We start from the raw sequence: 12,917 nt of genomic DNA, 5'->3' as shown, positions 1-12,917 counted from the left end.
CCTCGATCAATAGCAGCGTTACATACAAACAACCAATTGTGGCTTATCATTTAGATTCCTAACTTCGCGTTTGAAATGAGCCGAGTGATGTGATTGGCTAGTTTGCACGCAGTGCAGGGCGAGATGGGCACTGGGCAGTGGTGGTGGGATGCGCATGAGTGACATAGGGATAGGATGGGTGATAGAGGCCGGGTTATGGTGGTAATTGTCAGTCACTGCCTCTCTGGGGACAGCAGGTAGTATAGCATGCAATGTTGGCAGAAAGAGAACTGCGATGGACATACATAATATCGCTATGGTGTACGGAATATTTATTAATGATCAGATTTTAAGCGTTATCATTTCCTCTGTGTGCTTACTGACAGGCAGGACAATATTGTTGCTGCTGGTGTTTGGAAACCACGTGAGGCAATAAAGTCCCCACTGAGATGCACTGTCAGAGCACTGGAGCATAGAGCAATGGCTGCTGCCGCCTGGTGGTCTTGTTCCAGGGCACAATTTTTGTAATAATAAAAAGCATTTTACTCACTATCCCATTTTTATTATAGAATGACACAATCCACCAATTTTGTGGAGCATAAAGAAAAAAATCACCACCCTTCCTTGATGCCATCCAATAGAATGGGGCATTTCCTGTATGTCTGCATTTATGGAAGGAGGGGGCAATGCCAGCACTAACCAATTTCATGCCCTAGGAAAGATTTGTGCTAATGACCACTAGCACCGGCGCTAGTTTTGCCTCTGACGCAGCAAAGCACCCAGCACTATAGGTCACAGCAGCTGCCAGTAATACACCTCACCCACACCAATCCTCATTTTTATTCCCTGTGCCAGCTTGAGTATTCACAACCCCATATTTTTAATAGGGACAGTGTGCACCGAAGGCAGAAATTATGGTAGTGGTCGGGTGCATAGGATGAGCATAGGCACAAGTGAGGCAAATCCGGGGGGTAAGGGGGCATATTAGGGAAAAGCTGAGGACAGAGCGCCATGTGAGGAAGAAGCTCAATGTGGGTAAAGGGGCATATGAGGGAGAAGCTAGGGACAGAGAGGCATGTGAGGAAAAAGCTGGGAGTAGGTAAGGGGGCATATGAGGGAGAAGTTGAGGACAGATGCAGGTGAGGAAGAAGCTGGGGACAGAGGCGCATGTAAGGGAGAAGTGGTGGACACAGGGGCATGAGAGGGAGAAGCTGGGGACAGGGGCATGTGAGGAAGAAGCTAGGGGTGGGTATGGGGGACAAGCTGAGGACAGAGGGGCATGTGAAGGAGAATCTGGGGGGTAAGGGGGCATGTGAGAGAGAAGCTGGAGACAGATGTGCATGTAAGGGAGAAGTGGTGGACACAGGGACATGTGAGGGAGAAGCTGGGGGTGGATACGGGGCATATGAGGGAGAAGCTGGGGACAGAGGGGCATGTAAATGGAGAATCTGGGAGGTAAGGGGGCATGTGAGGGAAAAGCTGGGGACAGAGGCGCATGTAGGAGAGAAGTGGTGGACACGGGCATGTGAGGGAGAATCTCGGGTGGGTACAGGGCAGATGGGGACAGAGAGGCATGTGAGGAAGAAGCTAGGGGTGGGTATGGGGGAGAAGCTGGGGACAGAGGGGCATGTGAAGGAGAATCTGGGGGGTAAGGGGGCATGTGAGGGAGCAGCTGGTGACAGATGGGCATATGAAGAAGAAGCTGGGGACAGAGGGGCATGTGAAGGAGAATCTGGGGGGTAAGGGGGCATGTGAGGGAGCAGCTGGTGACAGATGGGCATATGAAGAAGAAGCTGGGGACAGAGGGGCATGTGAAGGAGAATCTGGGGAGTAATGGGGCATGTGAGGGAGAAGCTGGGGACAGAGGGGCATGTAAGGAAGAAGCTGGAGACAGAGAGGCATATGAAAAAGAAGCTGGGGACAAAGTGGCATGTGAGTAAGAAGCTGGGGACAGAGGGTCATGTGAGTAAGAAGCTGGGGTGGGTAAGGGGGCATATAAGGGAGAAGCTGGGGACAGAGAGGCATGTGAGGAAGAAGCTGGGGACAGGGGGATGTGAAGGAGAATCTGGGGGGTAAGGGGGCATGTAAGGGCGAAGTGGTGAACATCTACATTCTAAACAGTTTGGGAGTTTCAGTGGGGCAGATGTATTAAGCTTTAACAAGAGATACCATATATACTGTACTCGAGTATAAGCCTACTTTTTCAGAACATTTTTTATGCTGAAAAAGCCCCCTCGGCTTATACTCGAGTGAAGGTCCCACTTGAGTCAATAAGTTTTCCCAGTTTTTTTTTTGTTGTAAAATTAGGTGCCTCGGCTTATATTCGGGTCGACTTATACTCGAGTATATACGGTAAATGCAAGGGTGATAAGGAGAGATAAACGTCCAGCCAATCACCTGCTAACTGCCATGTTACAGCCTGTGTTTGAAAAAAGTCAGTAAGGAGTTGATTGGCTGGACGTTTATCTCTCCTTATCACCCTTGCATTTATCTCTTGTTAAGGCTTAATAGTATCTGCCCCAATGTCTGTAATATGATCAGTGTCGGTATTACAACCACCAGCCAGCCAGAATGCCATGTGCAATTTGCATGTGTCTGGCATCCCTACATATGGATGTGATCTAACTGATAGGTGACTGGTGGATGAAATTCCGGTGGTCAGAACACAGACACCAGAATCCTGAAGGAGGAGATCCCGACGGGGGTCTGGTAAGTATGACCACCCCAACCCTCCCTTCCTACAGCCTAAGGGTGGTTTCACACGCTCCAGCTGACACCAGGCAGCGAAACACCGCACGGACAAAAGCCGTGCTGTACACAGTAGTTAATAATGGACAGGATTGTGTCCATTCACACGGGACGGCCAGAATCCCGGCTGCCTGGTTGCAGCCGGATGTCACCACTGGAAAGGACGGCTGCCAAGCTGTTGCCATCCCGACCATTGTAAACTTCTGTGCATGGCACGGCTTCTTGGCCGTGCAGGGTTTAGCCGCCCGGCGTTAGCCGGAGCGTGTGAAACAGCCCTAACACTAACCTCCCTCCCAGCCTAACATAGAATGTGATGGCAAATCAGAACCACTTGGCCCCATCTAGTCTGCCCCTTATTTGTAGGGATATCCTTACGTCTATCCCATGCATGTTTAAATTGCTCTACTGTCTTAGTCTCCACCACCTCTGATTGGAGGCTATTGCACTTGTCCACTACCCTTTCTGCCAAGTAATTTTTCCTCAGATTTCCCCTAAACCTCCCTTCCTCCAGTGTCAGTGCTTGTCCTTGTTTTCTAATACTTCTCTTCATTTCAAGAATTCTTTGTACAGTCTCTAATGTATTTATATCCTTCTGGAGATATGGCCTCCAGAACTGAACACAATACTCTAGATAAGGTCGTACCAATGACTTATACAGTGGCATTATTACTTCTTTCTCCTGTTAATTCCTCTCACTATGCAACCAAGCACCTTCCTCATTGCTTTGTTACATTGCTTACCTGCCGTTTACTCACCTGAAATATTGACTTCTAGATCCCTTTCCTCATTAGTTTCCAATATAGTGCCAATAATCCTGTTAATGGTGCTACCAGCACTCCTTTAATCTGTCTTGTATCCTTGGATATATCCCATCTGGCCTATTGACTTATCCACTTTCAGGACCTTCTATTTTGTAAATGTACTTAAGTAATTTTTGGAATATCCCTGCAACCTAACTGTGGCCCTTTCCCCGCACTTTCAGTAGTAAATACTAAGCAAAAATAATTCAGATGATCATGGCTATGCATCATGTCAGATGCAGATATATCTGTATATCTGCCAGTGTATACCGACAACCAACTGGCCGACCCATATGTCAGCTGCAGGGAATACGGGCAATGACATCACAACTGCATAGATATATTCAAATGTCCACACAGTTGCAATATCTGACCAGACATTTTGGCCCTTATTCTAGTTCACTCACAAAGGCAAATTCCTTCTCAAATGGACAAAACCATGAGAACTGCAGGGGGTCATATGTAACATGTACAGAGAGTTAGATTTGGGTGGGTTATTTTGTTTCTGGGCAGGGAAAATACTGACTGCTTTATTTTTACACTGCACTATAGATCTGACTTTGAAGTAAAACCCCACCCAAATCTAATTCTCTCTGCACAAGTAACATCTGCCCCACCTGCAGTGCACATGGTTTTGTCCGTTTGAGAAGGAATTTTCCTTTGCGAGTGAACCAGAATAACCCCCTTTGTGATGCCACTTGGAACTGTATATGCTTACCAAATGAGCTGCTTGGTCAGCGGGTCCATCATTAAAGTGTGTAATCAACCTATATTAAATCATAATGCTCTACTAATGCTCTAATACACAGAAATGTCTGTGTATTAGCGGGGGCAGTGGTCTGACTTTGATCACACCTTGATAAATCAATTAGGTGTGGGTGGAGTTAGAGGGTGGAGATCACTAGGACCTTTACTGCTATTTATTCACTATATGCTAGGCTGTTAGGCCTTCTGGCTGTGTAGTCTTCTAGATGTGAAGTATTCTAGTGTAAAGTATGCAGACTATAGTAATATAACATAGGAGATATACAGGAGATGCCCAGGAGGGAAACAGGAGGACAAAGAACACTTCGTCCTCCATCTGCAACCCCAGCAATCAACATACTGCAGTGAGTTACCTGCCTCATCATCACCTTCAATCTGCACAACCTTGACACTGATCTCCATGCTGAACTAAATGCTGTCACACACTGCCTCTGTCTCACTTATACATTAACTATACTTCCTGTAGGCTCTCCACACTTCCAGTACATCGCCTTCTCACTGCTCATTCAAGGCCACTCCAATCTCATTCTATATCACTACTCTGAACAACTTTACACAGAAATATGGCTCCTAGATCCAGTCCCATACCAGTCCTTGCTGTCAGGTCTCACCCCCTTTCAACTTCCACACCTTTCACACGCACCCACAACCCACACAACCTAATTACTATCTCACCTGTCCCCTCCCTTCCTTTCTCCTGTGCTCTCTGGAATGCTAGATCAGTCTGCAACAAGCTCCCAACTATCCACGACCTCTTTATCTCCCACTTTTTTAACCTTCTTGCCATCACTGAAACCTGGCTGTCCGCATCTGACACTACCTCCCCTACTGCCCTCTTATGGAGGCCTCTCCTTCACACACTCGGTCAGACCGGATGGCCGCCAGGGTGGAGGAGTGGGCATCCTCCTCTCCCCCAACTGCACCTTCCGCACCATCCCACCTAAGCCCTTTCTCACATTCTCAACCTTTGAGGTACACACTATCCGCCTCTTCTACCCCATTCACCTCCTTGTGGCTGTAATCTACCGCCCCCCTGGCCCCTGCTCCTCTTTCCTTGATAACTTTGCTGCGTGGCTTCCACACTTTCTTGCCTCTGACCTCCCCTCTATCATCCTCGGTGACTTTAACATTCCTATTGACATCAATAATGCTGCCTCCTCTAACCTTCTTGACCTTACCACCTCCTTTGGACTTTCTCAATGGACCTCCACCCCCACTCATAATCTCGGACACTCCCTTGACCTAGTCTTCACCCACCATTGTAATCTCTCTGATTTCTCTAATTCTTCCTTCCCACTCTCTGACCACAATCTGCTCTCTTTCACCCTCTCATCCTCCCCTCTCCCCTCATTGCCCAGACCCACAGTCACCAGACGTAACCTCGGGTCTCTTGACCCCACTGTCCTGTCTTCCCTGGAGACTTTCCTCTCTCCTCTCTCAACCATGACTTGCCCCAACCAGGCTGCTTCTTTCTATTACTCTTCTCTCACCTCTGCTCTCGACTCTGTAGCCCCCCTCCACACTGTTCCCCTTCGACGCTCTAAACCACAACCCTGGCACAACAAAATAACTAGATTCTTGCAAAAATGTGCACGCTCTGCTGAACGCCTCTGGAGGAAATCTCACTCTCTGGAAGACTTCCTCCATTTCAAGTTTATTCTCTCCTCCTACAGCGCTGCTCTCTCCTATACCAAACAATCTTTCTTCAAATCTCTCATCTCTTCCCATTCCTCCAATCCCCGACGTCTCTTTGAAACTTTCAACACTCTACTTCGCCCTGCACCACCCCTCCTCCCTTCATCCCTCACTGCCACTGACTTTGCCTCCTTCTTCCTCTCTAAAATTGAGGTAATCCGACATGATATCTCCTTCCATACCCCATCTGCTGCCCACCCACCCCAATCATCCTCCCCTACCAACTACCCCACTCTGTCATCCTTCTGCCCTACTACAGCTGAGGAAGTCCACTCCCTCATCTCATCCTCTCCCCCCTCTACCTGTCCCTTGGACCCTCTCCCCTCCCGTCTCCTCAGTTCCCTCTCCCCCTCTGGCTGCTCCCACCTTGCTCACCTCTTTAACCTATCTCTTTCTACTGGCATCTTTCCCTCACCCTTCAAACACGCTCTGGTCTCGCCTATTCTTAAAAAACCTAACCTGGACCCTTTATCTCCCACAAGCTACCGCCCTATCTCTCTTCTCCCATTTGCCTCTAAAATACTAGAACGGCTGGTTTACAGGCGTCTCACCAGCTACCTGTCTGACCACTCCATCCTAGATCCCCTTCAATCTGGCTTTCACCCACTTCATTCCACTGAGACTGCCCTAGTGAAAGTCACCAATGACCTGCTGTCAGCCAAATCCAAGGGTCACTTCTCCCTGCTTATCCTTTTGGACCTATCTGCTGCCTTTGACACTGTGGATCACCCTCTCCTCCTCCACACACTCCAAAACATTGGCCTCTCTGGCACAGTCTTCAACTGGTTTTCCTCTTACCTCTTCAACCGTTCCTTCTCAGTCTCTGCCTCTGGCTCTACCTCACCACCTTCTATCCTTCCTGTCGGGGTCCCTCAGGGTTTTGTCCTTGGCCCCATTCTGTTCTCTCTGTACACCTCCTCTCTGGGTGCACTCATTAACTCCTTTGGCTTCCAATATCACCTCTATGCAGATGACACCCAAATCTACCTCTCCTCTCCTGATCTGTCCCCCACTGTTTTCTCTCAAGTTTCCAACTGCCTCGCTGCCATCTCTACCTGGATGTCTGAGCGATTTCTGAAGCTGAATATGGACAAAACCAAACTTATTATCTTTCCCCCACCCAGAGCTATGCCCCCTACTAATATCTCTATCACTGTTAACAACACCATCATCTCCCCTGTTCCCCAACTCCGCTGCCTGGATGTCACTCTTGACTCCTCCCTCTCCTTTGCACCCCACATCCAAGCCCTGGCCCATTCTTGCCGGTTCCAGTTACGCAACATTGCTCTCATCAGGCCCTTTCTCTGCCAGAGTGCAAGACTCTGCAATGCTCTTCTCACCGGCCTCGCTCAATCCCAACTAGCTCATCTCCAATCTGTCCTCAATGCTGCAGCCAGGCTTATCTTCCTCTCCCGCCGCTCTAATTCTGCTACTCCCCTTCAACAAAATCTGCACTGGCTTCCATTCCCCTACAGAATCCTCTTCAAACACCTCACACTCACATACAGGGCCATCTCTAATTCCATTGCTCCATATATCTCTAACCTCATCTCCATTCATACACCCTCCCGCCCTCTACGTTCAGCTGACGACTGTCGTCTCTCCTCCACTCTGATCAATGCTTCCCATGCTAGAGTACAGGACTTTGCCCGTGCTGCACCCCTTCAGTGGAACGCACTCCCTCGCTCCATTAGACTCTCCCCGACCTTGCAAAGCTTCAAACGGGCACTGAAAACTCACCTATTCATCAAAGCGTACCCTTCCACTGCATAAACCAGCTGGTTCTCCGACCCCTTGCCTGTTTACATCCTGCTATCTAACCACCACCCCCTCGCTTGCACCTCTTGTAATCTGTCTGTCTCCCCTTCCTACTAGATTGTAAGCTCCTCCGAGTAGGGCCCTCTTCCCTCCTGTTGTCAAAGCCCACTTCTCTTCACATTTCACTCACAGCTCTCCTTTACTCCAACACTCAGTGACCATCTTCGTCTGCATACTCATCTCCATCATTGGCCTCAAGCCTCTAGTTGTATGTTGATTGGGTCCTCACTACTTACATTTAAGCTGTAATGTGTATTGAACTGTGGTGCTCTTTATTTGTACTGTATTTTTGTTATTTATTCAATGTTATGCCAAGTTTTGTCTCCCTGTATTGTTCCTTTGTACGGCGCTGCGAAACACTTGTGGCGCCTTATAAATAAAATTATAATAATAATAATAATGCTCACACTAGCAGCCTATATTGAATCAGGCAGAGTGTAAGGGTTCAATAAAGAAATTAGAGCACCTGCGCTCTAAACAAAGGGTGCGGCCTTGTCACAAGATAGTCACCACACTATCCAAACAACAGTAAATACAAATGGAATTGGACAGGGCGCTTCCACTTGAGATACGATAGAATATATCCGGCACACTTCTTTGATGTCAGTAGATTCTGCTGTGTTGTAATACCTCAAATTAAAGACAAAAAAAAAATCGCACTTTTCATAGTGTAGACGTTACTATAAATGGTAATAATTATTCCAATCAATGTGTACTCTCCATACCGCAATAGGCCACAAGATATCTCATATGGTATTGTCAGATGCCTCAACGTTGGACAAGATCCTTTCTTCTTATTTCATGTATACCTCGGTTTAAAATTAAATGCGCCACATAGCGTAAAACTGTAAACATTTATTCAGAATAGATACAATCAATAAATTTTTTTAGCATAGTACCGTGTCTGGCCTTTTAATCAAGGCTATTTGTGTCGTATTGGACAGTCCAAGGAGTAGATCCTGGTGAGATCCCGGGTCTCCACAGAAAAACTTCCTCCTTAGATAGCTTCCGGATGGTCCGGTTACAAGGTCCAGTCCCACAGTATCTATGTCACATAAAACCACCAACGCATTTCTGCTAAATTACAAGCCTTCCTCAGGGTGTAACCTCCATGTTGGCTGTTTGTTTTTTTTTATACCCAGCATGCCTTGTAATTTAGCAGAAAAACAAAATAAAACACAGAGCAAATTTACAAATTAAAAATTTTAAATATCTGATTGCATCTCCTAACAAAATCAGAATAAAGCATTGAGAGGTTGGTGTTGTTGGCAAATCCACAGCTGGACAACACAAGCTTCTTTCCTTCCAGAAGTTGGTTGATGCAGACAGCAGGTTTTACTCTCCCCTACACTACTCCCATCTAAACATAAGACCTTATTCAGGTCCGTTCGTTAGCGCATATGCACAGGGGCAATTTTAAGCGTCTGGGGGGGGGGGGGGTGCATGGATGCACTGGAATGTAGTGGTATAGTGGTGTAAGTCAAATTAATAAAATTGCATGTGGCACTTAAAACACAAATAAATCAAGGTGCAAATACAAAATCAAAGTGATCATTAAGCTCAAGTAAATGCAAACATTTATAGTCTTCTGACTGATTGCCAATAGTGAATACATTATATAGATAGATTGTAGCAGCCACACTAACTAGTGCGGACGCCCATAAAATGCTGGCCGTTCCCCTGCTCCAGCCCCCCACTATGGAGCGAACTGCCCGGCGAGTGTGAAACTCTCCGAAGCCGTTCACTCCTGGGGATTGCACATGTGCAAACCCCAAACATCCGGGAAGAGGCCGAATTTGGCCCATAATGAATGGGTTTTCACCAATAACAGCCACCTTTCCTCATTGGATCACGTCCACCAATTATCAGGATGCCGTATGGACTCACAATCAAAACAAAGCTGCTATTGGGGTCTTTGTCAGGTTATAACAGGACAGAAGGATGGGGCTCACTCTAGGGTAAAAATAACTCTTTCCAACTCCCACACTGGGACAGCAGTAGTAATACAGGATTATCAGATGGTGTACTAAATAATGTACTGCGCAGAAGTAACAATAAGTGTAACAATGCACAGGATGGAACACTAATAATTTACACAAGTGCAACAATGCACCGGAGGAACACTCTAATGCCCCTTTCACACCGCACTTGTTAAACGGTATATTGCCATTTTTTTTCTATTTTAAAACAATTAAGGCTGCAGTGGGAAAGCGCCAGAGTTGATTTACCGGTTAAAGTTAACTGGTATTTCAACATGTTTAAAAAGAAGAGTCCTACACGTTTCAGAGCTGTTTTTTATGCAATGAGAATGGCTCTGAAACAGTATTTAGTACATTACAGACCTGTGATAGGTTGTCCACTGCATTCTGCCTTGAAACGTGTTCCGGGGATTAAACGGGTTGACTGATGTGAATGGTACTTAAACGGTAATCTACTGCAATGTGAAGACTCAGACCCGTTTTAAATATCGTTTAAAAATACTGGTTTTTGAAACGTTTTGGCAGTGTGAAAGCGGTATAAAAATATACACAAGTGCAACAATGCACAGGATGGAACAATAACACTAATAATATACACAAGTGCAACAATGCACAGGATGGAACAATAACACTAATAATATACACTAGTGCAACAATGCACAGGATGGAACAATAACCTAATAATATACATAAGTGCAACAATGCACAGGATGGAACAATAACACACTAATAATATATACAAATGCAACAATGCACAGGGTGCAATAACAACACTTTTGTAATATGCACATGTGTAACAATACACCGGAAAACGCAAAAACTGTATCTTTTGCTGATATTGAGGAACCTAGGACCAGGAGACAAACTGAAGTGGCTTGGGAGCACACTACGCCAGACAGCGCAACACCAGACCGGGGACTCATGCTGGGTACACACCAGGACGACTAGGGCCCGATCCGCACAATCTAGATCCAATTCCGATCAATTGGATGTAGATTGTGTGCTGATTGGGCCCTTTTCTGACCTGGTGTGGACCGATCCGATGCGCGGTCCCGCGGGTCGGTCGGTCGTTATTGAGATCCTACCTGCTGCAGGTAGGATCTCAATGACGACCATACAGCCGGGTGCGGGTCGCCATCGGATCGGACCCGCTCACGGTGCACATCGTGAGCGGGTCGTGCCCCCCGCGTCATCGTGAGCGGGTCGGACGAGACACTGACGACCCGCTCACGATGTGCATCGTGAGCGGGTCGTCCTGGTGTGTACCCCGCATAAGGGTCAAATGTATCAATCTTCAAATAGTAATAAATGGAGAGTGATAAACAGCCAGCTGGGTATGGATCATAGGATAGACAAGCATTAGGTCGACAAGCATTACAGTAGGTCAACCACTGAAGGGCGACATGCATGAAGGTCGACATGACTAAATGTCGACATGTGGTTAGGTCGACAGGCTCATTAGTTTAATAGAAGCATTAGGGTGAGATGGGGAAGATAGACAGTCAAATGGTCGACATGGGGTTTTTCACTTTTTTTGACCCGAATATCAACGTGGACACTACAAAAAGTACACCATGTCCCTTCACATGGCTCACTACGAGCGGCACACTATTTTATTTTCTCACCACACCATCGTGGATGTGGGCTCAAAAAAGTGAAAAACTCCATGTCAACCTTTTGAATGTCGATCTTACCCATGTCGGCCTAATGCATGTGTCAACCTAATGTCCATGTTGACCTTCAGTCATGTTGACCTTCTCCATGCCAACCTAGTGACCGTATCCCCAGCCAGCCAATCAGCTCCTAACTGCCATGTTACAGCATGATGGGTAGATTTATTAAGCTTGGTGAAGTGATAAAGTGTCTGATTTTTATCACCATCCAATCAGCTCCTACCTGTCATTTTTCAAACCAAGCCTGTAACTTCACAGTTAGGAGCTGATTGGCCAGTGATAAAGTACTAGCCACATTATGACTTCACCGAGCTTAATGAATCTGCACCTGAGTTTCAAAAAATGACAAGTAAAAGCTGATTGGCTGGTTGTTTATCACTCTCCATTTAATACTTTTTGAAGCTTGATACATCTGGCACCAAAGTGAGAATAACCTATAACCAGCATTAGCTGAGTCACTGAGCCGGAATTTGAGTGCCTGCCGATTAGTTGACCACAGTGTGGGTGACATCAAACGCCACTTCCGTCCATCTCCCAGCCACACCCAGAATTCTGTGATCTCTGATAAGCAGCGACCCGAGCTCCCGCCTGATCACTTTTCCCCAGAGGCCGGGAAATGCTGTGATGTGAAACTTGGTTCCTAACAGCAATATGCCCTCAGCCAATCAGAAACAACTGGCGAATAGGGATGGACATCGCTGCCTTTGCCATCGATGGCAAACGTGCAACTGGCCATCGATGATCCATAACTGCAATGGATGACCATCAATGTTTTTACATATCGATGGTCACCCATTGTCTTTGACTGATTGGCCTGTGCGTGGGGTGTCCTGGGCGGAGCTATGCTCCATGTCCCAGGAAAAGGCAAAATAAACTATTCTTTAAGCTTGACATCGATGGTGGGAAACCATCTGGTTCTCCCCCATGGATGTCAAAACTATTCAACATTAGCCATAAACCATTGATGTTTTCTAAACATCGATGGTCGATGGCCATCCCTACTACCGATTATCATCATTGTGCTGTGTGTTTTGCACCAGTGGTTGGCCACCTGCAACTTTTAATCCTCCTAAAAATTCTGCATGTGACACATTTGGGTGAACATACTTGTTTCTGTACTTGTATAGTTCAGACAGCAAACCCCATTTAAGCACAAGAAGCCATAATGCAACCAAATCTACATCTGACAGAATTATTGTGTGATGTGTAGTACAAAACAGGTGCAAGCTGCATTCAAACACTGCATTCATGTCTATCTCAGCATAAGCTGGCATTTCTACTTTCAATATCATTTGAGGATCTGTTGCTCCAGATGTACTGGACATTCTGCTTATATGGGAACTGATGGATGACAAGTCCAATACTCCAGTTTTACCTACAGAACGAGTGCAGAAACAGCATAATGAAGTACAGGAACAAGCGCTTATCAGGATAAATGTATCTATGGGAGCTCTATTGCT

Source organism: Crinia signifera, chromosome 11 (assembly GCF_055691185.1).
Source record: "Crinia signifera chromosome 11, ASM5569118v1, whole genome shotgun sequence".
NCBI classification, from domain to species: domain Eukaryota; kingdom Metazoa; phylum Chordata; class Amphibia; order Anura; family Myobatrachidae; genus Crinia; species Crinia signifera.
The sequence above is the reverse complement of the archived record's forward strand: the minus strand, read 5'-3'. Positions refer to the sequence as shown.